At 29.3% G+C, this 25651-nt stretch overlaps 1 protein-coding gene across 3 annotated transcripts in view; it reads right to left on the reverse strand.

Annotated features, from left to right (window-relative positions):
* LOC142325825 (stress-activated protein kinase JNK) overlaps positions 1 to 10101 on the reverse strand; it is a 526820-nt gene extending 516719 nt beyond the window's left edge. For all 3 annotated transcript variants that reach the window (XM_075367879.1, XM_075367996.1, XM_075368250.1), the window contains exon 1: positions 9889 to 10101. The gene's annotated coding sequence lies outside the window, so the exon portion shown is untranslated. The remainder of the gene's footprint in view (positions 1 to 9888) is intronic.
* Positions 10102 to 25651: the final 15550 nt, after the last annotated feature.

Here is a 25651-nt window from a genome sequence, read left to right on the forward strand (position 1 = left end):
TATCTTCTGGGAAATACTCCGCCAACTGAATATTAGCTCATGCAAATGCATCTTCAAGGTATCCAAACTTTTTCTTTTTCTGTTTAGCCTCCGGAACCACCACAACGTATTACTTCAGAGGATGAATGTAGACAATATGTAAATGAAGTTGTCTTGTACAGTTTCAGGTCAAATATTTCCTGGTCGAACTGAAAATGTACAAGACTACACTTCATTTACACTCATACATATCATCCTCATTCATCCTCTGAAGAATTATCTAAACGGTAGTTACCGGAGGCTAAACAGGAAAGAAAGAAAGAAGGTCAATCATTCCTGAGATGTGTGAATAACTGAAACCCAACCACCAAAAAACAATGGTATCCACGATATGTGGTAAAAAAACTGAGGTGAATAATAATTCTTCTTCATTCAAATTTTTCTTAATATAATTGGAAGTGAGTGGGAACATCAAAATTTTTGCTTTGAAGGCGAAAATCCAGATATCAAGCTCCCTAATGAAAGCATAAACTTTGTCTATCATCAATAAAATGTTTTTATCACGTCCATGTAAATTCACATTCAAGTCTAAATGCAAAAATACATCAGCTAAGTAAACCAACAACATACTCAATATTCTGTAAACCGCTGAGAGTGGAGTTTGTTTATCCTGGAAAAATATTACTATTAATTCATTATTCGGATTAACACTTTCCCACACGATAAACATTTGACTTCTGTATGGAAAAGAAGAGATTTTTTTCTTCTCACCCATTTCATCACATAGTTTAGCAAATACCCTATTCTGTAATGGTAGAATTGTAAAAAAATTAACCATTTTTACAACTTTATAAAGAATTTTTTGAGATTTTTCCAGCATACTTTTTGTGGCAAGAGCATATCTGTGATGAAAGCAGTGCAATCATTCCACCCTTGGTATAAGACGCTTTTAATTTTTTCAGAAATCCATTATTCTTTCCTTTGCACCATCACTATTTGCTGCAACACATTTTATTTTCTTCTTTCATAGCAATATTTTTTTTTTTTTATTTCCAATTACTTTTTCAATAAGAATGTTGATGTGCAATAGCAAAATTCAAATATAACCAGAGGGTCTTTTCTTGTAAGTCAAACATTCTACTTCTTTATTGCACAATTAACCATTTACTCAATACATACAGACCAGAATAATCAATTTATGCAGAAAAATATATCAGACTTCATCTATCAGTTAAAATTAACTCTGAAAATTAATCAATACTGTAGATTGTTACAATTTAACATTTACCTATTCCATCCATTAACTGTATTAAACAGTAATTATTTAATACCCATTAAAGTACTACAAAAATAATATTTTTTTTAATGTTCGAGAAAGAGAGAGACAAATAGAAAATAAATAGGTAAGAAAACAGCAAGGAAGAGTCTTCGAGATGTAGAATAAGATCTAAGGAGGATGGGAATGATGAACTGATTCAAAAGGCATCCTCTGTAGACAGAACATTTGAACCGAATCACTATAAACAATCATCAGTGACCATGGGCTGCACAGTAGGTAAATAATTTTTAAAAACTGCTTTCTATTTAAATAATGAAACATTAGCAATGTTATTATACTTGCTCATAATCACAGGGTTTTTTATTTGTGTCCTATTAATAATAGGACACAACTCTAATCATTATTATTTTGTTTTTGTTTGGAATATAGACACAAATTTCCAAAAATGTTATTCAACACAATAAATAGACCGACAGGCAAAATTTGTAATATTTATTTACCAATTCAGTACCTACACTAGCTATGCTAATAAAAAAGCCTTGTATATAAAAATAAAAATGTTTACTTTCTCAATTATGGTGTTACACCACTAATACTTCAGTGTAAAGCTTTGACCAACAAGAAAGAGCTTTAAACACACACCTTTGTTTAATGTGTACAAATAATAAATACTAAAATGAGTGAAATTGCTATCTTCTAAACTTTTATATTTTGTACTGATCACACTAATTTATTTTCATAACTTCCTTCACTATTACGGTATTTCATATAATGATTAAAAGTATCAATAGCGAATTTAAACAATTTTATGTTTTATTATGATTTTCATATTCTCTTACAGTGCTTTTATTTTTCATTTGATATTTATAGGTAAATCCCAGCATATCTTTTTTTATCTATGAAGTGGCAAAACTATCCATTCATGATGTGATCTGTTTAATGCACGATTATGAATCACACTGAATGAAATATTGTTGATTAATCAGAACATTAAATACTCAACTTCTGTAGCAATCTTTGTATTCATGCCTATATGTAAGGGACATAAATCTATTTGTAAATAAACTTATTAATTTATTAAAAAACTTTTCAAATTAATTCATTTCACTGTAAAATACTATAAAAATAATGCTTACCATCCCAAAACTTACAGATTAATTAACCAAAGATAAACCTTAAAAAAAGATCTTCTAAAGATTAACTTTCTTTTAACCAATTTCTATATGTAACATGTAAATGGTAAAGCATTACCTGATGTAGTAATTTATAAGTGACATAAATCCAAAAGCTTTACATATTAATCCGTAAGTTTTTACTATCCATGCTGTTTTGATGGTTTCATAAGTGAAAGTTGTTAATTATTATTAATTACAACATGCTACATAACACGTTTAACAAAATTATACATCACTACTGAATTATAAAATAACCAACTGCTTACTAAACAATTCAACATAAACAACCTACATAACATTCCATTTACAGTTCTTAAGCTTTTTCAACTGCCAATGGACATGAAAGAAGCAGATGAATGAATCCAGTTTGTTGGAGAGTTATTAAATTATAGTATGTTTTTGAGTGTTCACATTTGAAAAAAATCTGCTGTGGACATTACATAACTTCCTTGTATGCCTATTAAATTACATATACACATTTTTTGCTGCAATTCATTTAAACTTATTTCATTTGAAAGTGAGATACGATCCTCCAATTCTTTAATAAAGTGGTCAGTTTCACAACTGCTGAAATATTAGGTTTTATTAACATCAAATATTTATACAATTATTAATTCAACAAGTTTACATAAATATTAGGGCAGAATAAAAAGTCCCTTTATTACTTATATTACTAGATCAGTATTGTTCATATCTCTGGTGTCATATAAATAAAAGTTAATAATAAACTATTCCGTTTAGTGAACTCCTGCATACTGGTTACAAATGTTAATTTCAACCTTACGATGTAAAATATTCAGCTTTTATTATTGGATTATTTGGTGAATAATCAAAAATGAAAAAGAAACAATCATACAGGAAAAAGAAAGGTAACATGAAGAAACATATCTCAAAAAACAACAAGAAGATGAATATGAAGGGGAAGAAAATGTTAAGAACAAGGAAAGAATAAAAAAATTAAGAAAAGTTAAATATATAGAGGAAGAAAATATTAAAAACCCAAGAAAGAATAAAAACATTAAAAGAAGTTGATAAATATAAAGAGGAAGAAAACATTAAGACCAAGGAAAGAACAAAAAGATTAAAAGAGGAAGATGAATATAAACAGAGGGAAAATTTGAAAACTACAGAATGTGTACACAAATTAAGATCAGAAGAAATATATCAAACCAAAACGCTATTATATGACTGGCAACAAGAAACAAATTAACGAAATGATGATCAACTCCAACTTAGGGAGAATATTATCTGATAATATCAGAGGAGTAATGAACTAAAAAATAAGAATTTTTTTCAATTTATTAATGATCAGGCATTTATGCCTCTGTGTATATGTCGTTCTTGTGAGGGTTTATTTTTCAGTCACTCTGTAGTTAACTTTAATGAAGATAAAATTAAACAGTAATTCCAGAATAATTAAATTGAAATTAAACTTGAAAATCCAAAAATAATGATTCTAAATCATAATTTTCAATTAATATTAAATAATCAAATGTTTTACCAAATCTATTAGATATACACATACATAATAATGCCTATTAAATTACATATACACATTTTTAAAAGTACATAAAATTTTATTTCACTAATAAATTCTGATCTTTTTTAATGTTTTATTATTATTACTATTGAATTATTATTTATTGTAAAACATTTTTACAATCACAGGTTAATAATAATAATTAATAAATCAATATATTTAAATTAAAAAAAGAACTTACAAAAATAAATTAAAAAGTAGATGAAGTCTGATTCAAACCAATGTGCCTTCCCTTGTAAGATCCAAATATTCCATCAATTAAAATTTTATTTGGGTATAACCTTGGAAACAATGAAAATAAGTACCACTTATGACGTGTTGTTGAAAAGCTCTCAATGAGGGCTTATTACTACAGATAAGAAAAAGTCCAAAATCCAATTTTTTTTTTTTTTGATTTTAGGCTTTTTTGGTTCAGTCAATTGCAATCAAAAGGGGAAGTGAACAACTAAGTGTTACAACAGTACTAAATCCAAAATTTCAACATCCTACGGCTAATTGTTTTTGAGTTATGCGAGCGACATATGTACAGACGCCACACTGAAACTAGTCAAAATGGATTCAGGGATGGTCAAAATGGATATTTCCGTTGAAATCTGCAAATGGAAATTTTTCCCCATAACAATACTTCCTTTACTTCATACAAGGAAGTGTAAAAACACAAACTTGTAGCAAAACATTTTGTAGGTTATTTCTTATCATAAAACCATTCTTATAAATATCATATCATATACTGTAGATACAAGTGTGGGTGTGTATTTTTATTTATATAAATATATTTTATTTTTATTGAATTGTAGCTACACATTAAACATAAACATAGATGCACATATTTTTTCAAACATTATACTTATCACTATCAAATAAAATAATTTAAACAATTGTAATACAATTGCTTAAATATATATAATTTTTTTGTTTTTTTTTTTGTTTTACTGAAGTAACAATATGTTATTGTTTCATTTAATGGGTGGTAAAAAGAACAAAAAATGTGTGGCTTGTAATTATTAACTATTTATTAAAACTACTATTATAGCATTAATTAAATAAATGTAACCATTTAGAAAACATATTCACTATACATTATTTATAAAAAGGCTACACAATTATACGTGTAATACAAAGTTATTATTTCCATTTTATATATATTGTAAAGATTACAATAAATTTTTAAAATATAAATAATGTATTTACATTATTTAGCCCAAAGTTTATGATACAGATGAGAAACAGCACACTTTATTTAAAATTATACTCTAACCTAATAAGATAACAGTCTGATTTACCTTGAAACGGTTGTCTACCATACTAAACCGTACAAAAATCTTAGTTAATAATAAATTAAGACCTCCCATTAATATAAGTATACAGCCCTTTATTTACATAATTACTAAACCTTATACCAGTTCTAATTCTTAACTTATTTTAAATAAACTGGATGAATCTCCTAGCCGGTAACAAGTTTGAAAGTAATAATAATCTTTGGTTGTTCACATCTTTCTGTCTACAATCAATATAAAATATCTTTTTGAATCAATTATCAAGAGTGACATTCATTTATCACAAATGGTAAAGCAAGAATATCCATCACAAAATACCTTAACTTTAATGAGCATAATTTCAGTAAATTCTTTTTAAAAAATAAATAAATTTAATAATTTAGGCAAATCAGATAACAATTATACTACATAATAATTCAGAATCCAGTGCAACTTCCTTAATTTGGAGACCAATTGCATCCCTCAATTTTGTACAAAAAATACCTGTAGTTTGTAATATTTTTGGGCTGCCAGACCAATATGTGTACAGGATCCCAACAAAAGAATGATGGAGACAGCATTGAGAAATCTCAGCATTAAAACATATACATCTGACAGGGTTTCAAACCGTGCACCTTTGCCAAAATGCAGTGAAAGGCAGGTGCCAACTCCCTGGGCCACTCTGACACAATAATTGGATAATGTAGTAATCAGATACCGGATACAATACTCGAATTAATGAGAAAACAACCCAAATTAATGTCCTAAGATTTTTAATCTCCTCATGCCAAAAAACAAAACAGAAAGCACACATTCAGATAGCTATTCAACTGTCAAAATAATTGTAACGGACTGTATTTAAATACTTTTTTATTTACGATAGCTGAAAAACATAACACTTCTAAGAAATAATCACAATCAATAATCAATTCATAACTAGTAAAGAGTAAAAGAGAATAATTCCACATCAGAAGAGTAAATTTACATTTCACCAAGGTAACCAACCAAATTTTATGATGCAAAAAGACAATTTATTCTAACCGATACTAAGTTAAATAGTTTTGTTTTTTCCTTCCTCGTGAAATGATTAGCATCTGAACAAGTTGCTATAACTCACAAAACTGATGCTAACTAACTAGAGTAATGATAATGCGGTATGGATTTTGTCCTTGCATGGGTTGCCTGGTGACCAATCCTACTTTCTGACATTTAGATCTTTGTTTTCCTGATTCTATGCATATCTACTATGGTGTACATGTTGCAGTGTAAAAAAAAACTGAAGGTAAATAAGTAATTGCACTAAATTACCTAATAATTTACTTTAGGAGCAATTCCATCTTGATATATGAAATGAGACTGCTCCAATTTTTGCACAGAATGATAAAAAAACTAAAAAAATCTTTATCATAGCAATATTACAGTTTAAAAATTAAAACTAAATAAGAAAGATGACTGTCTAAATAAATACATAAAAATTATTTTGTATATTTTTAATAGAGATATGTGAAAATAATACACAAAATAAAATAATTTTAACAGTAATAACTGCTAAATATGAGAAGCATTTAAATACACATTAAGCAAAATACAAAAAAAGTTATCCAATCAGCAGCAATTATTTAAATACTAATCACAGATGAATGAATATCATCCCTGCGAAAGAAGGACATTACATTTTAAATAAACTGATAAATCTTTTAGATTACTTAATACATTAAAAAATAAAACCAAAGCACAAAGGTCCATTCAATGAACTGAAGTATTCTAAAATAAAATTATGTTTTCTTGTTTGATTTTTTTCGGATAAATAGCATTAATCCAAAACATTTTTTTTTTTGTTTATTAGTAAACATGGTAATTATGTACAATTATAGATTCACCACAGTTTTTTATGAAATTTGTAATACACCTTAGTAGCTAAATTATTCTTTAAAAGTGAAATTATTAATCAGAAAAGCATTTCACCCGAGTCATATCCCTCATAAGTTACACAGTACACTCACCAAAAATTTTGTAATTCAGCACTGTACAAGTGTTATTTTCAAACTAAATAATTTGATTTCAATGAAATCATGTTAAAAATGAGTTAGATTCACTTATGATAAAATTAAGTTAACTGAAGCAGATGTGGGTTTTGGTAAATGTACAGTATACAATATTTATGGAGTAAGTAACTGGTCATTTCTGTTTTTCCACACAATGTTTTTTTTATTAAATATACATTATAAATATAATATAATTTACTCTGAAATTATAAATATAATCTAAACAAATTAAACCTGCGCTCTCTTCATTTGCTAATCTTCCTTGCTGGTCACGGTGGTTTGTTATTAAATATAAATAATAATTTAATCTAATTTAATTTTATATAAATAATTTAATCTATATTATATTATAAATACAAACTCCTCTGAAATTATAAATATAATCTACCCAAACTTAATCTATGCTGAACCTTGCTTACTAACCTTCGCTTGCTAGTCAAGGTTAGTAAGTGAAGGGACCATAGATTAAGTTTGGTTAGATTACATTTATAATTATAAGCAATAATACTTATAATAATAAAGACCTTTTCTGTACAAAAGTTTTCTTAAAATAACCATTGTGAGAGAAAACCAGAAACTACTGTGGGGGAAATTCTGTACAATAACTTAACTAGGTGAAATAATAACTAAGTCAAATTTAATAGAGTTTGGTTAGGTTTAGATCAAGGTTAAGGTTAGATTAGGTTGGGTAACTAACGATTAACTGTGTACTTAACTTCATATGACATCAGCAAACATAACCTAACAATCGTTTCACTCACTAACTTCATCTAATTAACCTAAAATGTTAAATTGGTATATTGTTAGGCTGAGTCCATATTTGTATACAATAACCAACTATTTAGTCTGAAAATAATATACATTATAATTGTACAATGCTCAATTATAAAATTTTTGGTGAGGATTCTGTGTAACTTACAAGGTACATAACTCATGTGAAATGTGTTTCCGACAAATAATTTCAACTTTAACAAATATCTTAGGTTCCAAATAAGTTATACTCCAAATTTCAACAAAATCAGACAGACGTAAGTCCATAATTGTAAATAATTACTGTAAATATAAACATCAATAAATGTCAGAATTTCTAATTTATTAAAAGTAGGTCTACATGAATCATATTTACTGGGATCACAATTTTGTATAGCAAAAACTTGCTTTGACCTTTTCAAGTCCACAGATATATTACACCTTATATGATAAAACAGAGGGACATAATAAAAATTTTAATTTACAATTCCAAGCTATGCAATTAACAAAGAACTTTGAAGTAAAATATTGTATGAAGTGCATACAATACATAAAAAGTGTATATATACATAAATGAAATCAATTTGGTCACCCAACAAAAAATTATAATCGAAAAAATACCCAAAAACTTCATAACATGAGCAGAAACACTGCAATTAAATTTAATTTAAATATTATCCACACAATCGGAAAGTATATTTTGTGTATATAGTATGCTTACTTACCTCAAAAAGTACATGACAAGTTATAATCCATCTAATGAATTATTCTTTTAAATGCTAAAAATGAACTTTCTACTCCTGTTACGTAGCCTAATTCATTTCTGATAGCCTGGGTAACAATGAATGAAGTGACATTTTGAGAAACATCCCTTATAAATAATTTTCCTCAATATTAAAAGTAGCTTTCATTGTTACTATTAAGTAAATCATTATAGTACAACTACACAAACTATATTCTTAGCAGCTGTACTCTCTTTTGTAATAACACTCATACATGACCCAATACCTAACTAAAAAACATGATCAATGGTCTTACAATTAATAATCAAATCAAATAAAACATCAAGAGTTAAAAAAAAATTTATTAAACGTAGTAATCAAAACTAGTATTTAAATTTATATCAAAGTCCAGAAAGGCATTTTCAAAAAATACAGTAGTACTAAACATAAACATTAATGAACATAATTTTAAAATCTTCAGGAGCAATAAGCTAACAAAAATAGCTTTTAAATACAATGGATTTTTAAATTAATTTTTTTTAAATTATTTCTATCAGTTTTCAGGTCTACCAGAATTATAATGGTTTACTTTTAAAATCCATTTAATCTGGAATGACCAATGTGAATTCAATGAACAAAAGAAAATTCCTAAATAAAGGTATTAAAAAACCCAAGATTTACAGCCAATCAGCAATTGATCAATCTTCATATTTCCCATCTTTGTTAATAAGCAACAAAAATTACAATCTTCAATATTCAGTAAACACATAAAACAAATTATTTAATATTAAGCAAGGGCAAGAAAAAAAGCTTCTACTTTAGGTTAACTAAATAAATACATATCAAATAATAAATTACATACTGTCATACACACACACTAGGAATATATTTTAAAATTAAATCTCTAGTTTAAAATATCAAAAAAATTATTGGTATGAACATTAAATGAATCGCTACAACCACCGGCCTACATTCATAGAAACTCGCCATAATTCAAGACAACTAATACATAAAAAGGCTTTATAACACAAAATTTGAATAGTAAAAGGTATTATGGCAACATATTAACGTAAAAGTTACATAAGATTACTTTAAATTAATAGTTTCATAAACGTATACTTCAGTTCTCGATGAAAACTCACCTGTTATACGAGTTCTAGGCTGTAGTCTACAAACATATTTTTTTTACAATTTTCACAAATTACTTCTCACTAACCACTGGATTTTGGCAATTACGTTTAATTTTTATTTTAATTTACACAGAGAAAAAACACATATAAAGTACAACACAATATAATTAACAATTAAACTAAAACACAAAAATTACGTACAATAAAACACTTCGCAAGGTGCCACTGCCTTCCAGATTGACAGTAAGTCTAGAGATCACTTGCTTCAGCATACGAATATTTTTCAGTACCAATAAGTTTTAAATATTTTTGAGTGTTTATGGTACCAATAAGTTTTAAATCTGGGATTAAAAAAAAAAATTTACATAATTATTATACTTGATGAAGAAGTAAATTATGGCACCCAAAGCATATAGCATATCTATATTTATATGAACTGAGAACGAAGCATTGGAGGGAAAATTTTAAATGAAATTTGGATTCTGTAGTAATACTTAAAAATTGTTAGAAATAGAGGAAAATATAGTCATTACAATACTGTTTTACCTGGCTTTGAGAAGAAAAAATATATATTAATGTAAAGTTTGCTTAGAAATTCTTAAAATATTGAGGACATAATTTAAACAAGCCATATTTTAAAGATTATTTCTATATGCTATATATAAAATATTAATGTCAACTAGTTAAATTTGTTTAATTTAATTATCTGTCGTTTAATTTCTGTAAACTATTTTGAACAAAACATTAGGGAAGAATGAGGCCTAAAATTCGAAAAGTGTCAAGATCATGTTTTAATCAACAATTAAGATGCCTTCAAAAATGACCAATTAATATTTTATTCTAAATAGTGTATTTATGTACCGATGCCATTTGTTTATTTTTCACTCTTTATTTTTTTTTAAATTAATGATCGCGAAATAGAAATGAGTAGTGTGCTCTAACAAAAACTTGACTAGCATTTAATTGGAAGAGTCAAGGGTAAAATTACATGAGAGTAGCACAAATTAAAAAATTTACCTTTCATTTAGGGATCAGAATATAATTTTCAAAGACATCAGTTCAATTTCTAAGAAACTGGTCATATAATTTTAATAAGCTCATTTTTATGTTTATATACCAACATAAAAATTCATCCCATTTGCTTTCAAGGAAATGCAGAGCATCACAGGAAGCATCACAGAATATGCCAAGATGTTTGAGGATAACTTTAGTTTATTAAAAAAGGTACATACATTATTGAAATGCATTAATTATGCACTATTTTTAATAATTGTGTATTATTCAGATGGTACTTAAGATTTTTTTCAGTATCTACTTTTCAAATTGTGAAAAATAATTTGAATGAATACCCTGTAATAAGTCGACCCATATATTTAGTAATTTTTTCCATTATTCTGAATAGTAAACATGTATACCACGTTGGCTGCCGCAATGTATAACAAAAAATATTCCCCAGGGGCCGTGAAAGATATACTATAGTATATCTACTAAGTATTACTAATAGTGATGTATATTATACATATATAGGTATAAATACAATGAAAAACCCTAAATTTAAAAAAAAATTGTGAGATCACCGGTGATCCTTACGGCCCTTAGACAATACTAAATAATCGCAGGGCTGTGAGATCACCGGTGCTATTCACAAATATTTTATTTTTGTTTACAACGGTGAAAGTTTACAATGGTGAACTTAATGATTGTTTCTTATGTTTGTACATAAAACAATTTACGCACATATATATATATATATATATATATATATATATATATATCACATACAATGCACTTTGTCAAAATAAGTTTGACAGTTTTTTGAGCAACAGCCCGTCCTTTCTTAGATGCTTCTGCGTAACACATTTTAAAATGTCGTCTAATCTTCCTGTTATTGTTGTCTGTAACTGTAGAGGTAAGTAATTTATGCTGATCAGGTAATGTTTGTATGTTTACATGCTGTTGCACAGGATTTCCATCTTTATCGATGCCCAACATTTCAAGGACCAATTGTTCTCTGAACTCGTTGATTTCAATTTGTTTCAAATGGAAATGTTTAAAAATTATCCACGAATTCACAACGGCTGTGCTCAAAAGCAATTCGAACACTACCTTATTGTACCACCGGATTGTCTTCCGTAGAGGAGTACAGTAGCTGGACATTTGGTCAGATAGGTCAACACCTTGTTTCCCTTTGTTGTAGTCCTGAATAGCGAACGGCTTCATTATAACTTCACCTTTTTGGTTACAACGTCCAGTTTCACTCATTTCTAATGTATGTTTCATTGAAAGAAAATGAACTTCCCGTTTGTCCTTCCATTTCCCAACAACGACACCTTTGCTGTTTTGCTTACCTACAATATCGCCCCTTTTTATTTTCTGCAGCATTACGTCTTCAGGTAAGTACTTTCTATTTTAACGTCAGTTTCTTCTTCTGAAGATTCTGTCGAGTCTGAAAGTAGAGAAACTTCATCTTCCACATCACATCTTCCGAATCGTTTTAGATCCGCCAACAACCGCTTTTTTTTCTTTGTACTATATACTACTTACTTGTAGTTCAAAATAAAACACACATACGAAATTGCAAGCACTATAACGATTCAACACACTGTAAAAAAAACGGACATAACCTTAGAAACGTTATCCACTTTGTTCAGCTATTACAAGTATAAAAAAATCTGCTAGATGGCAGCAATTTATAGACAAATTCAGTAACATTTCCTCTGTGCCGTGAAACACATTACAATCATTCACAACAGGCCGAGTAACGTTTATAATGAACTAAACTGAACAGTGACTGAGGAACCATCGTGGATCTCACGGCCTGCCAGTTATACTAACGTGAGATCCCCGGTGATCCTCACAGCAGCCAACGTGATACTGAAGTACAGCAGTTGAAAAATTTTTTTATAATTGACTCTAAGGGGAGAAGACTCAATAACAATTAACTTCTCTCTATTTTGTATTATGCTGGCTGGAACCTTGTAACAAATGCTGAGGAATGATAATTTTTTCTTCTAATGTGTACATTGCAATCTATTCAACTAGTGAACAATAAGCAACCCCATCAAGGTCCAATGAGATAAGGGTGATATGTATAATATGTAAATGAGGTATAGTCTTGTTCAGGATCAACCATTCCTGAGCTGTTTAATTAATTGAACCCCAAACACCAAAGTACACTGGTACCCACTGCCTAGAATTCAAATCCATATAAAAGTAATACTAATAAAATTGATTTTTTTGTAACATGTGAAAAAATACCATGCCTTACTGGGACTACAACTCGCAAACAATTTCAACCCAGAACAAAGAAAATGTCCTGAAAAAAAGACAAAGCTAAAAAACCATTAAAAAAGAAGAAAGAAAATCCTTGAAGGTAGATTAAAACTGGTGTAACTCCCAGAACCTCAGAATGAAAGGTAGAGAAGCTACCAACCTCCCTCTGGGGATCAGCACTGAAAAAAAAAGAAATGATATAAATTTTCTTTGTTTATTCATTAAGCTGAGAGAACTACACCAGTTTTAATCTACCTTCCAGGATTTTCATTCTTTTTATTTTTTAGTGGGTTTTTAGTTTTGTTTTTTTTTCAGGACATTTCCTTTGTTCTCCTTTTTCTGCAACATCTTAGCATTTTAAGTAAAACTGAAACTAATCAAGTTATTACCTCTATTTATTCTGATTTTCTTAGATTATACAAGAAAGACTGAAATGATCTTAACAAAACTTGAAATTGAATTAATCTTGAATTTGAATTGAAGACTAAGTTAGTTTAACTCAAAATATTTGCAGGGGATCCCCAAACCTTCTGATGGACGGTGAAGTTTTTTACAGACTCAAGTAGGATTTCATCAAAAAAATTCATAGGGATAAAATTTAAATAAATTTTTTACACCATAAATATTTTGAATGGTTCTACTTTTGTTAATTACTCATTTAGCTGAGAATATCACGTATTTGTCTTTTACTATCTTATTACTATGAGCAGGTTTTTCCTTAAAATTATATTTTTAAGTGACTAAATAATGTTGATGGCTATTTAAGATCAGGTATAATAAGCAATGGTTGGTGATAGTTGTTTTTTACCTTATTTAAAAAAGCTATTTAGTTATTTACTTTAGCTATTTAGCTAAAGTAAATCAGTTTTTTGTATCATTTATTTTATTTGCTTTACTCTTTTTACCCTTACACTTCCTTTTAGAACCGAATTCAATAACCTTGAATACTAATAAATGCTTATCAACCTTGCCCTTTAATACTATCATATAACTCGCTTTCTAATCGATGAAACCTTTCTTTCGAAAGGTCCTTCAGAAGCAATTATTCTTGATTATAATAATCAACAGTATTGTTTTTGTGGTCTCATCTTAAAAAAAGTTTGGAAACCTATTTTATTACATATTTAGTCTATGACATGTCATTAAATGTTGTTTATGTTTACTCATTTCACGGTGCTCAAGTGGGTTGGGATCTTGACTTTTGGAAATAAGTTAAAATTGAATGTTATTGATAATGTCTTTGTTTCCTTTTCCTGTGAGGTTTGATGAGACAACATAAAGATCACTTGCATACTTTAGGGATCCCCTAACCTTTCTAAGACAAATGCTATAAACAACTACTCCACTGAACAAAACTCTGAAAGAAAATATTCCATTAATTCCAAACCAAGACATTAATAACATATTAACATAACTAAGACATTAATAATATATTATCAGTGTAATGAACTAGTCCATTTTTAACAAATTTCCGCTTGAATTTACTGTATTAATTTTAAAACTTCTTCATTTTATATTTTGTTAAACCACCTAATTTCCAACATTCTCCTAAAACCACATTCCAGGAGTGCCTTCTTTGTTCCTGACTTCCCTATCCCATGAATCATTGCCTTGATGTACTATACTTCACACAAATATTTTTTAACTTTCTCGATAATTCCTGAAACTGTGTTTGATTTCATTGCAAATAAATTTTCTATAAGATAGTTTTACTTGTACCAGTTAGATTGTGATATCTTTTTTACTCTGTCCAACCATACTTTGTAATTTTACAATATAAATAACAAAACTCTTATATTTTGGTATAATCGTTTTATTATGTTAATGTAACCCCTCTTTAACCTGCCTTTTTGGTTACCTTTGTTTTAGTCTTCTTTATTTTCATATTTGAATATCTTGCTTAGTAATGAGTACATACCATTTATTTTATCTTTTAACTTATTTTTAATTTCAACTAAATATCATCATCATTGTTAAAAATTAAAATTTTTTATAGTGGTTAGTTAGATCATTCTCAAATTTCTCTTAAAGTTCCTTGTTCTGATTATTGCAAATTAAAAAATAAAGTGTCCCTTAAAATAAAAATTGAACTAATGATAAGACTTTTTACACTATATTGTAGATTTATTTTTATTACCTTAAAGATTTTATTCCATTAAATTAAATGATTTTTTTAGAGCTTCAAAGCTACAGCTCTGTTTTTCTTTAATCTGGCTTCTAAATTAATCTGATGAATAAATCAATGTAATAATTTGGATTTTACTGCATAACTAATATTACTTCTTTATTCTTTTTTCAGAATTACAGAACTTTCTTAATATTTTTTGTGAAGAATTTCCATTAAATAATCATTTTTTTTCCCAACTTTAACGTTTTGTCAAATAATCTTTTGGTCTATAAATAATCCTTTTATTTTTTTTTGTCACTTATAAGTTCTCTTTTCGCTTCCTAACATTAGTCTTTGATCAAGACCTTGACATTATTAAAGTTTGGCTTCATTTTCCCAAACTGTTTCTTATTTTATATAAGTTACATCCATAGTTTTTGTAATTACTTTCTTTTCTACTCCTCCTTCAATTCTCCCTTTCTTACTTGGAATTTTATATTAATTTCATTTCTAATATGCTATTAGAATAATTATATTATATTTCTTATGTAATTTTCTGGCTTCATCTTGTAATTTTACGTATTCTTCCATTAGTCAATAAACTATTTATGTTGTTCTATGTATTCCAGGTAAACTTTACAGCCAAATTCCTCTTGGTTAAAATTATGAAAACAGTTCACATAAACAGGTAAAGGTAAATACTTTATTTTCAATTTTACAGCAAAATTATAATTTTCCTTCTTTTTTTATCTCAATGTAGTATGCAGTTATGTGAACACAATTTTTAAGGCTAAATTTATTATTTTAGATTAACTTTACATAAAAAATATTCAAAGATTTTCTATAAAAACACCAAAGAGATAAGGTTTTGTTGCATATACCTATGCAGTAACTGCTTTATAATGAATTTAAAAATGCATTAGTTTGCCATGAAGGGAGCTATAAAGTCAAATAGTTTATATTCTAAAGTAGTTTGCAATGAGATACAACTTTTTTTATTCTTTATTATTATTAAGACTGTGTTCCTGTTCTGCACTGAATCTTATTGTAACTTTCAGTGTGAATAAGAAATAATTTAACAAATGTTCAGTATTAATTTTACTATATAAGCTGTGATAAAAAATTATGTAATCCTGGCTCATAAAAACAAAAAAATTTAACGTATTTGGTTCGATTACTTGTTCCCTTGTTTTGTAACACTTATGCTAGTGATGTTTTCATTGTTGGAAGTACATTCAAAGTCATTTCTAGTGATCTATAAGTCTTCTTGGCACATTTCTTTTGATCTCTTCTCTATCATCAAATCTCTTTAATGGAGTTTTAACTTAGAAAAGAGCCAAAATTCACAGGGGGCCATGTTTGATGAGTAAAGAGCACGTTTAAGTTGTTTGGTCCTGTGTTTTGCCAAGAATTTCTGGATAAGTTGTGTTGCATGGGCTGGAGTGTTATTGTGATGAATTTTCCAACTGCCAATTTCCCAAAGCTGTGGTCTGTTGCATTGAACAGCATCTCTTGGCTGATAAAGAACAGTTATGCATTAGTCTTTATTGATAGTTTGTCCTTGAGAAGCATATTTGTGATAAACCAGGCCTTTATAATCAGAAAAGACTGCCAGCAAGATCACATTGCTTCATGATTGCCTGTCTTCTTCTGCCAGGAAGGACTTCTAATTTTTCAATGGGATGACTGTTTTTGTCTCGGGGTTATAGTCGTATACCCATGTTTCATCTTGTTATTTTTTTCATAAAATCAGGATGACTATTAGAACATTCCAGCATAATGTTTTGCACAATTTGCAGTTGGTTTGCCTTTAGTTCATGAGTAAAAAGTTTTGGAACAAATTCTGCTGCTCTGCACTGCATTTTGTGATCTTCCATTAAGTCAGATGAAATTCCTACATCATCCTTAAGATCTCGTGTTATTTGACAATCACTCATCACCACCTGTCGAATTTGCTTGATTTTTTCAGGTGAGAGGTCTGTTCAACCCACTTAGTCATTTTGAGTGGCCACAAAAATAAAACCATTATTCACACATTCTTTCATAGTTGCTAAGCAGCAACTGGCTGCAAAACAGTGAATCATATGCATTCAATATGAGTCAAGGTTACATTCCACGACACTCTTCTCCCACACTATAACCACAACAAAAAATAGGGTTGAATACTTTTTGATCACACCTCATATGTTAAGGGGTTCTTTCTTTTTCTAAGCTATTGTATGTTAGTAAAAGAACTATGTCCTATAATTCCACAAATGAGAAATACACAGATATTCATATCATTTAAAATTACTGTAATGTTAATGCTATACAAGCTGTTACGGAACATTGCCTGCAATTCTCCAACATAGAGAATGTTGATAGGCAGGTATTTTTAAATACTAACAGACAGTGAAGGAAAGAGTTCATTTATTTATATTAAAATGAGAAAGAAATTATCATGAACAGGTTTTGCTTTTCATACAGCCAAATCCATACATCAGTACTTAGTGAATACTAAATAATGAAAATATGTATTCATATCCCTCTCATCAACCTGTTCAACATCTTGAAGAAGGTTATTTTAATCAACAACTGAACTAGTGTCAATGTAGTTAATAGAAAATAATGATATGCTGGCAATTAAATCATTTTATCTGTTGAAAAATGTGTACAGATATTTAGTTCTTGAGATTATTTTTAATCGCAGATTAACATTTGAAGAAGCAATATTTATGGTGGAATAAACAATACAAGGAACACACATTTTTGAAATGACTAATATTTCTGTCATAAAAAAGAAATGACAGTAACCACTGCAAATAATTTTCAGTAAATGTCTAGTGCTGTATAACAAGCAATATTCTTAATGGACCTAATATTTTCAATGATAGACTCACAGAGGATTATTTAAACTTAATTCAAAATGAATTCTTAAATTATAGATGGCAAACATTAAAGACAAGCATGTATGTCGTTCTAACGACATGATGGAGTACCAGCATGTTATCATCTAAATAGATTCTCAACCAGTGGGCTGGCTGAGGCGAACTGCATGTGTGGCCATTCAGATCAACTAATATGATCTCATATTACAGGAATGTATTTATTTGATCTCATTTTATAAAAGTGTTAGATATGCCAAAAATCAGATAGTATAGTTACAAATTTGTTTGCTAAGAAACCAAGAAAAACCCAAAAATGTAATCTCACCTGTATCCTCACAAATTGAAATGTGGACTTAGGCTGTTTGAGTACAAATTTAAAAGTTGTAAATACGAATTTTACAAATTAATTAATTTATGAAATAATAATGTTCGTTTTATAAAATCATTTTGATATAAATATTAGTAACTGATTTTGATCAACTATTGCATTCGCTGTAATTTCTCTGTATTATTGTTTTTATTAAAAATACAACTCATTTCATCTAATCTGGTGATGTAAATGTGAAAAGGTTTTTTTTGGCAACTTTTTGCAATATTCAGAGGGACTTCCCAAAAAAATATTCAATGCAGAACCAATTTTTTTAATGATTTATGTAAAATTACATCAAAATCATACATCTATCCACATCAGTTGTTATCGTATAAGTGCAGTCTGCATTGATTTACTTTTGAAGTAAAACAAAAAAAAAATTGTACAGTAGTCATGATTTGAAAAAGTATTTCATAATTTGCAAATTATTTCTGGAGCTATGTTTATTTTAATCACAGAATTATATTTGTAAAAGTTTTACAGGCTATTTTAAGTTTAACTGTAACAATATAAAAATTATAAATTTTCATTGACCTTGGATACCAATATAAAGCATACCAAATAGTTACATTCCATTTTCACTAAGCGTTATACTGTTACATTAATCTGGTAAACCCTTCAAATGTAGGTGATATTCAGTTTATAAGAGACACCTTCAGACTGTAAGCCTTGCTTTATACCTAAAAGAAGGCAGCTGTGATTTGTGTCAAATTCATCAATAGTATAAATACAATATACAACAGTATAAAATAAAAAAAATTCAACCCATTTTTATTTTTAAATGAATTATATAATTTCCTCAACTCTGTAGGGGAAAATTGAACTAATATAAATAATATTACTCAATCTAAACACCTTCCAAGTTATAGAATTAAAATTTATCTTGTTTAAAACTTATAAATTTTTTCTTTCTTATCATTCAGTTGATATCTTACAACATGGCATCAGGTTTCAGACAAGCAGTCATCTTTACTTATGGATTATGTATGACTGATAAAAAAATGTAAATACGCAGAGTGTTGTTATAGATAAATATGCATAAGATACGTAGATAATGCAAAGAGTGATAACATGAAATCTGCAATAAAAGAATGAAATGAAGTTTTGGCTATTGCCAAAATAATCGCTCACTTCATTTTGTTATTACAGAAGTACATTACAGTACATCCTAGCACTTAATATCTGTTGGCTAGTTGAAGTATACAGAAAACTGGTACTTAACAGTAAATGTTTTGAGCAATAAAATAACACTGTCTTTTGCTTATTGCAGATCATGCAATGAACAAAAGAGTTTATAAAATTTATTTGTCATTAGCAGAGACTGATCATTTTGAAGAAAAACGTGGATTTTACTGTACAAGGCATGTTTTTTTAAGTAATTACTGTTTTGATATAAAAAATAACAGGAAAACCTTTTTTTGAAAAAAAAACTGTATTCACCTGAAAGCATGGAACTTAATCTATAATTCTACATAATTTCTTTCTACATTAAGGCACTTGTATCATATAATCAGTTTCATAGAAATCTGCTGCCTGAGAAGATAACCATTGCTGAATGGCTGTTTTGTTTTGTCATCTTTCTTCATGACGCTGACCACTGGGGTGCTGCTTTAAATGCAAGTTACTGGGCACCAGGACTATAAGGTGGGTGATCAATTTGTTCCAGCTAAATGTTACAATGAGAACTTGGATGTGACGAGTCACATGAAGCTGAGCAATAGTCGTGAAGTGTCACAATTTCTGGTAAAAAATCAAGCAACATATCCCAAAACACAGTGCATATGATTTTTCGAGCATTGTTTATTTGAACTTCACTTTCTTGGGAGATGTTGAGTATCTCATTCTACACTGTTATTTTGATTCAGGTGTAATGTGAGATACCCTTGTCTCATCACCAGTAACAATTCAGCTTAAAAACAGATTGCCTTCATTGCTCCGTTTGTTTTTGTTCAACTTAGTGTATTTGATGCCCAATTTCTGATAATTTAAGTGTATGGATACAATTTCATAGAGAACACTACACGAAATTAATTAAATATTGATGAAATAGTAAATTTTTTATTATCACGTACTTCTCATTTAACTCTCAGCACCAAGTCATCAGTAATGATAAAGTCACCCACTTTGTGTATGTTTGTTTGGCCTTCTTTAAACTGTCCTAACCCATTTTCTCACTACTCAACGGACATAGCGTTATCCCCATAACTTCATTAATCTGTCAATTAATTTTGGTTTCTTTTGTCTCTTGCATTTAAGAAACAAATTACAGCACATATTTCACAATTGGCAGGTATTCACTTCTATGGTATATTAAACGTGGACAGAAAACTATAAGCAAAGAATAACAATCATGTAATGGTGTCTGTAGCAATCCAACATATGTAATTATTCAGTGCACATATACGCAACGACAGCTGTGCTACAGTGGACACAACAAAACGGTACTTAAAAAACCATACCTCATACTTTTAAGAAGTTTTGATTCACATTCAAGCGGGCAGATAATGAAAGTATGCAGAATATTATATAGAATGAATCCCTGCAAGTTTTATTGACATTAGAGACATAATGCAAGTTGTAGAGAACTAGCCTTCACTCTGTACGCAAAATGTGTGGGTCGTACATTCAGATGTACCGCAAAGATATAAATTAGAGATTCTGCACCAGTTGGTGGAAAATGGTTATAAAGTGGTATGTTCATTATGAATAAGCAAAATAAGATAACTGTTACTTAACTGAAAATGGATTTAAAATAGATGAAATGGTTACTAAATTCAAATTTAAATATGGTTATTGGGTGAGACTTCTAATCTAGTTCATATATTGATATATTAACTGTGATTTCATCCTGAGTCATTGGCCTAAAAATCTTTGATTACTTTTTTTCAATCTATGCAAGTTCTAAGTTGAACAACTGAGCTTATTTAGTCACTCACATTTCAACAAGATCAAATTCATAAATATGCTACAATCTTTCTTGTTTCCATAATCTTTAGACTGTTTGCGAGTTTATCTAACAATTATATATATCTCTCTCTCATGATCACATTAAGCACTGCTCATATCAGTTTTAAAATAATTATTCCACAAGCACTATTTTACTTACCTAGTAAAAATTGATGAAGGGTTCACTTTTATGTCTTGCATAATAAGTTATATGGGAGGTAATTTTACCTCTTCTAGAAACTTGAACACAAAATTCCAATGTTCTTTTCAGAATTAACTTTTTTTATTTGTGAGTTTCCTCTTCTGGCCTCCTATCAGCCAACCTTTCCCTTTAAATGAGTTTGTAATGTCTGGGAGTCATAATTCTTCTCCCAAGCCTCTTTCTTTTTGGAATTTGAAATTTTGTACTCACATTTCTAAAAGAGATGAAGTTTCCTCCTGCATATTTGTGATATAATAGACTTAAAAAATTATATTTAATTATGGGAAACATTTTTGTTCTAAAAAAAACAAGAGTTTTAAAAGTTATTTTCTTAGAACACTATTATTTTATCAATTTTTTCTATCCTAAAAAATTATTTTGTAAAATATTACTACATTTTTTAAATGAACTCAAAAACTACATACAACAAAAAAAAAAGGTATGAATATGGAATTAATACATTTTTTGTCATGCTACTGTAACAATCATCATTATAGATTTTAAATGAAAGTTAAAGTAAGCTTCTCTTTGAAGCGACACAAAAATTGGATTTATGGTTTATTTAAAGCTTGCTCAATTCCTTTGTAAATTAACATGCAATACCTAAATAGTATACTTTCTAGCAGCAACAGAAAAAAATTATCCAATGTTTACTACTTTTTCTACTTATGCCAATTTCAAGACCAAGTAGCTCAAATAATGTACAATTAGAAAATTTTCCTTTGCAACATTCTCTTACATTTATTTTGGACAAGGGCTTGGAAGTATAGAAAATGTCTAAAAAGACATAATTCCATTTTCCAAGACTTTGTAAAATGGTTCAAACACCATTCCCTTGTTTTATTAAACTAACAAAGAAAAGCTAGACAAAACTGTAATGCATGCAGAAGTTTTCCCATAAATCAGGATGGAATAATGAGAAAAGTGATAATAATTAACATACTGAAAAATCATAGGTTAATTCAAGAATAATTTTCAGTAATGTATTTTGGATTTAGTAAAATACATGATTATCAATCTCTTAAGTCATTTAGTTATTTTAAAACATTTTTATTACATGGGTTTATATATATATAACTTTGCTCCAAAATAACAACTTTACCAAAAGTTGGATTGAGCCTCCATGAGGTATGCCAGAAAATATCTGCAATAAACAGGAGAAATTTGTCTGAACTGAATCTAAACAAATTTCACAGCTTTATCACCAAATCACACCTTACTAGATCACTCAAAGTTGTAACTCAGGACCTAGTCCCATCACAGATGACCATGACAATCAATCATGAAAGGTCTTTTAAGGAATACTCCACCAGCTGAACCAAAGCAACATCAGAGTTCGGAGAAGGCAGCATTCAGAAACAGTGGACTGCCACTTAGAAGACAACATGCGATTGAGAGCATTGAAATACTCCAACACGACACATAAAAAGAAAAATACAAAGTCCAAAATCAAACTAAAGCAGATCACCTACATTTCCACACAAATGTAAACTCGCTCATGCAGACTGGTAAACTAAAAATAATAACTGGCTTAACACCAACACAAAATTCTTATCATGGGTCTGCAGCAAATAAGAAACACCGACCAGAAAACCATGGAATCTCAAGGATGTAGACTCTACAGAGGTGTAAATGGAAAGAGAATGATGAAAAATGTCCCACAGCTTGGAACAGGCTTTTTAGTCAGCTTCAAAATAATAAACTCCATTCAAGAATTCGTCACAATCCCCAAGAATCTCAACACTCACCCTAAAAGCATGTAATAAAATCTACACTATAACAAATGCCCAACTAATCAAGAATGAAAATTAACAAAAAGCAACAACAAAATGACGATCAGAGATAAACTCAAACATATAATCAACAACCTTAAACAAATGGCAGAATTAGCCCCAATAAAATTTCATAAATAACATCAATTGTGGAACAGAAAATGTGACAAAACAGTGGAGAAAATACATCAAGCGTGGCTATTTCACCAAATCAGAAACATCCTTCCAAAATCTAGTGAAACAAAGAAACCCACCTGAATCCTAAGGAGAATAAAAAAAACAAGATCATTAAGACACACTGAAGTCAATGAAGAATTAAATAAAACACAGTCGAGAGACTACTACAAAATCTGAAAAAATCAGCTCCAAAAATACGAACTGCCAGCACTACTAATAAAGAATGAAAACGATACACTGCCCTATAACAATAAAGACAATGTGGAAATGACAACTCTAAATGTTTCAACAAACTCCTAAACTTCAAAACCAACAGCCCAATAACAACACCACCAGAAAACATCAACAAAAGAAGTCTACCAAGCACTGGCTGAGAGATAAAGAATTACAAAGCAGCGGGTGAAGATCAGACTTTTGTAGAGATCTGGAAATATTCAGGAAGATCAGGAAATATTGCCCTTCATCAACAGCTTGTCAATATCTGGATTAAAGAAGAACTATCAGAATGCTAGAAGACAGTCCTCATCCATCCGCTACACAAAAAGGGAACAAAACAGACCCTAACAATTACAGGGGAATCTCACTCCTAGAAACATTCAAAATTCTTTCAAGAATCATCCTCAACAGTATCAGTTCACAACTTGAGAAAGAACTAGGAGAATACCAGGGAGGTTTTCGACCTTGGAGGAGCTGTCCAGACCAGATCATGAGTCTCAAGCTAATAATGGATTACAACAGGAAAAGAAACAGAGACATGGTGATAACATTTGTAGATTTCAAGAAAACTTATGACTGCATCCATAGAGAATCCCTACTAAAAATTTTAAGACACCTCAGACTAGGTACCAAATTAATAAACATGATAAAACACTCTCACAAACGCAAGTCGAAGGTAAAATTCAAAGATGAGCTCTCAGAACCATTTCAGATCAAATCACAACTGTGTGAAGGCGATGGGCTCTCACTACTATTATTCAACCGCGCTCTAGAAATGTAATGAGGGAATAGCTCAAAAAATGCCCCCAAAAGTAAAAATAGGCTGAAAAATCAAAACAAACTGTCTTGGTAATGCCAAAGACTTCACACTGCTAGCAAACATCAATGAAGCTAAATCACAGATATTGGCACTTCAAAACATTGCAAATAAAATTGGCCTCAAAATATCATTTGAAAAGACAGAAATTAAGCACCAAAAACCAATATGATTAAAAGAAGTAAACATAAATGGTAATAAAATCAGAATAGTAATCCAATTTAAATACCTCGGAGAAATAATAACGAACAACCTACATGAAAAAAACATTGATCCAAATAAGAAGAAACAAACTAGCTGAAACTCAAAAATTAACCTGGCACACTTACAGTAAAAAATGTATATCAATAAATGCAAAAATAAAACACTATAACAGTTATAAAACCAGAAACCATTTATGCAGCAGAAATACTCTTCCACCTATATGAACAATCAAAGAGAGCTGGACTCCAGAAAATCAAAAGAATTGGAAGAACCTGCATCGATAAAAAGTACTAGAAAGATGGGCAGTGGTGGATTGTCCCCAAAAAATATCATATACAAGGTCAGAATCCGTCACTGATACCATGCATAAGAAGAGACTAGGTTTTTTTTGGACAAATCATTAGAGGATGATTTCAAGACTTCTGAAATAGCTAGTACAGTCTTGACTCGAAAAACACCAAGACAGGATGCAGATGGATCAAAGAAATAATGGAGTATCTGAAGGAAATTGACCTTACAACAGATACCATAGATAAAATAAAATTAAACATGAAAATCAAGAACAAAAACACTCCCTTTAAACTTGCAAAAAAAAAACTCTCAATACTAACATTAGTTCAGTTCAATAAACACAAGATGAACATTTTCAACACTAGAAACAGCACAAAGATTGGAACATATGAAAAAGTACTGGGAGGATCACAAGGGCCAAACAGTTCCATTGAAGAGACATGGATAATGGACTGACTTAAATGATCCTATGTGATCCAATAATATATAGACATTATATAATTTTTTGATAATTAAATTTTTTCTTTCTTTCT

The sequence above is a fragment of the Lycorma delicatula genome, chromosome 1, assembly GCF_047948215.1.
Source record: "Lycorma delicatula isolate Av1 chromosome 1, ASM4794821v1, whole genome shotgun sequence".
NCBI classification, from domain to species: Eukaryota; Metazoa; Arthropoda; class Insecta; order Hemiptera; family Fulgoridae; genus Lycorma; species Lycorma delicatula.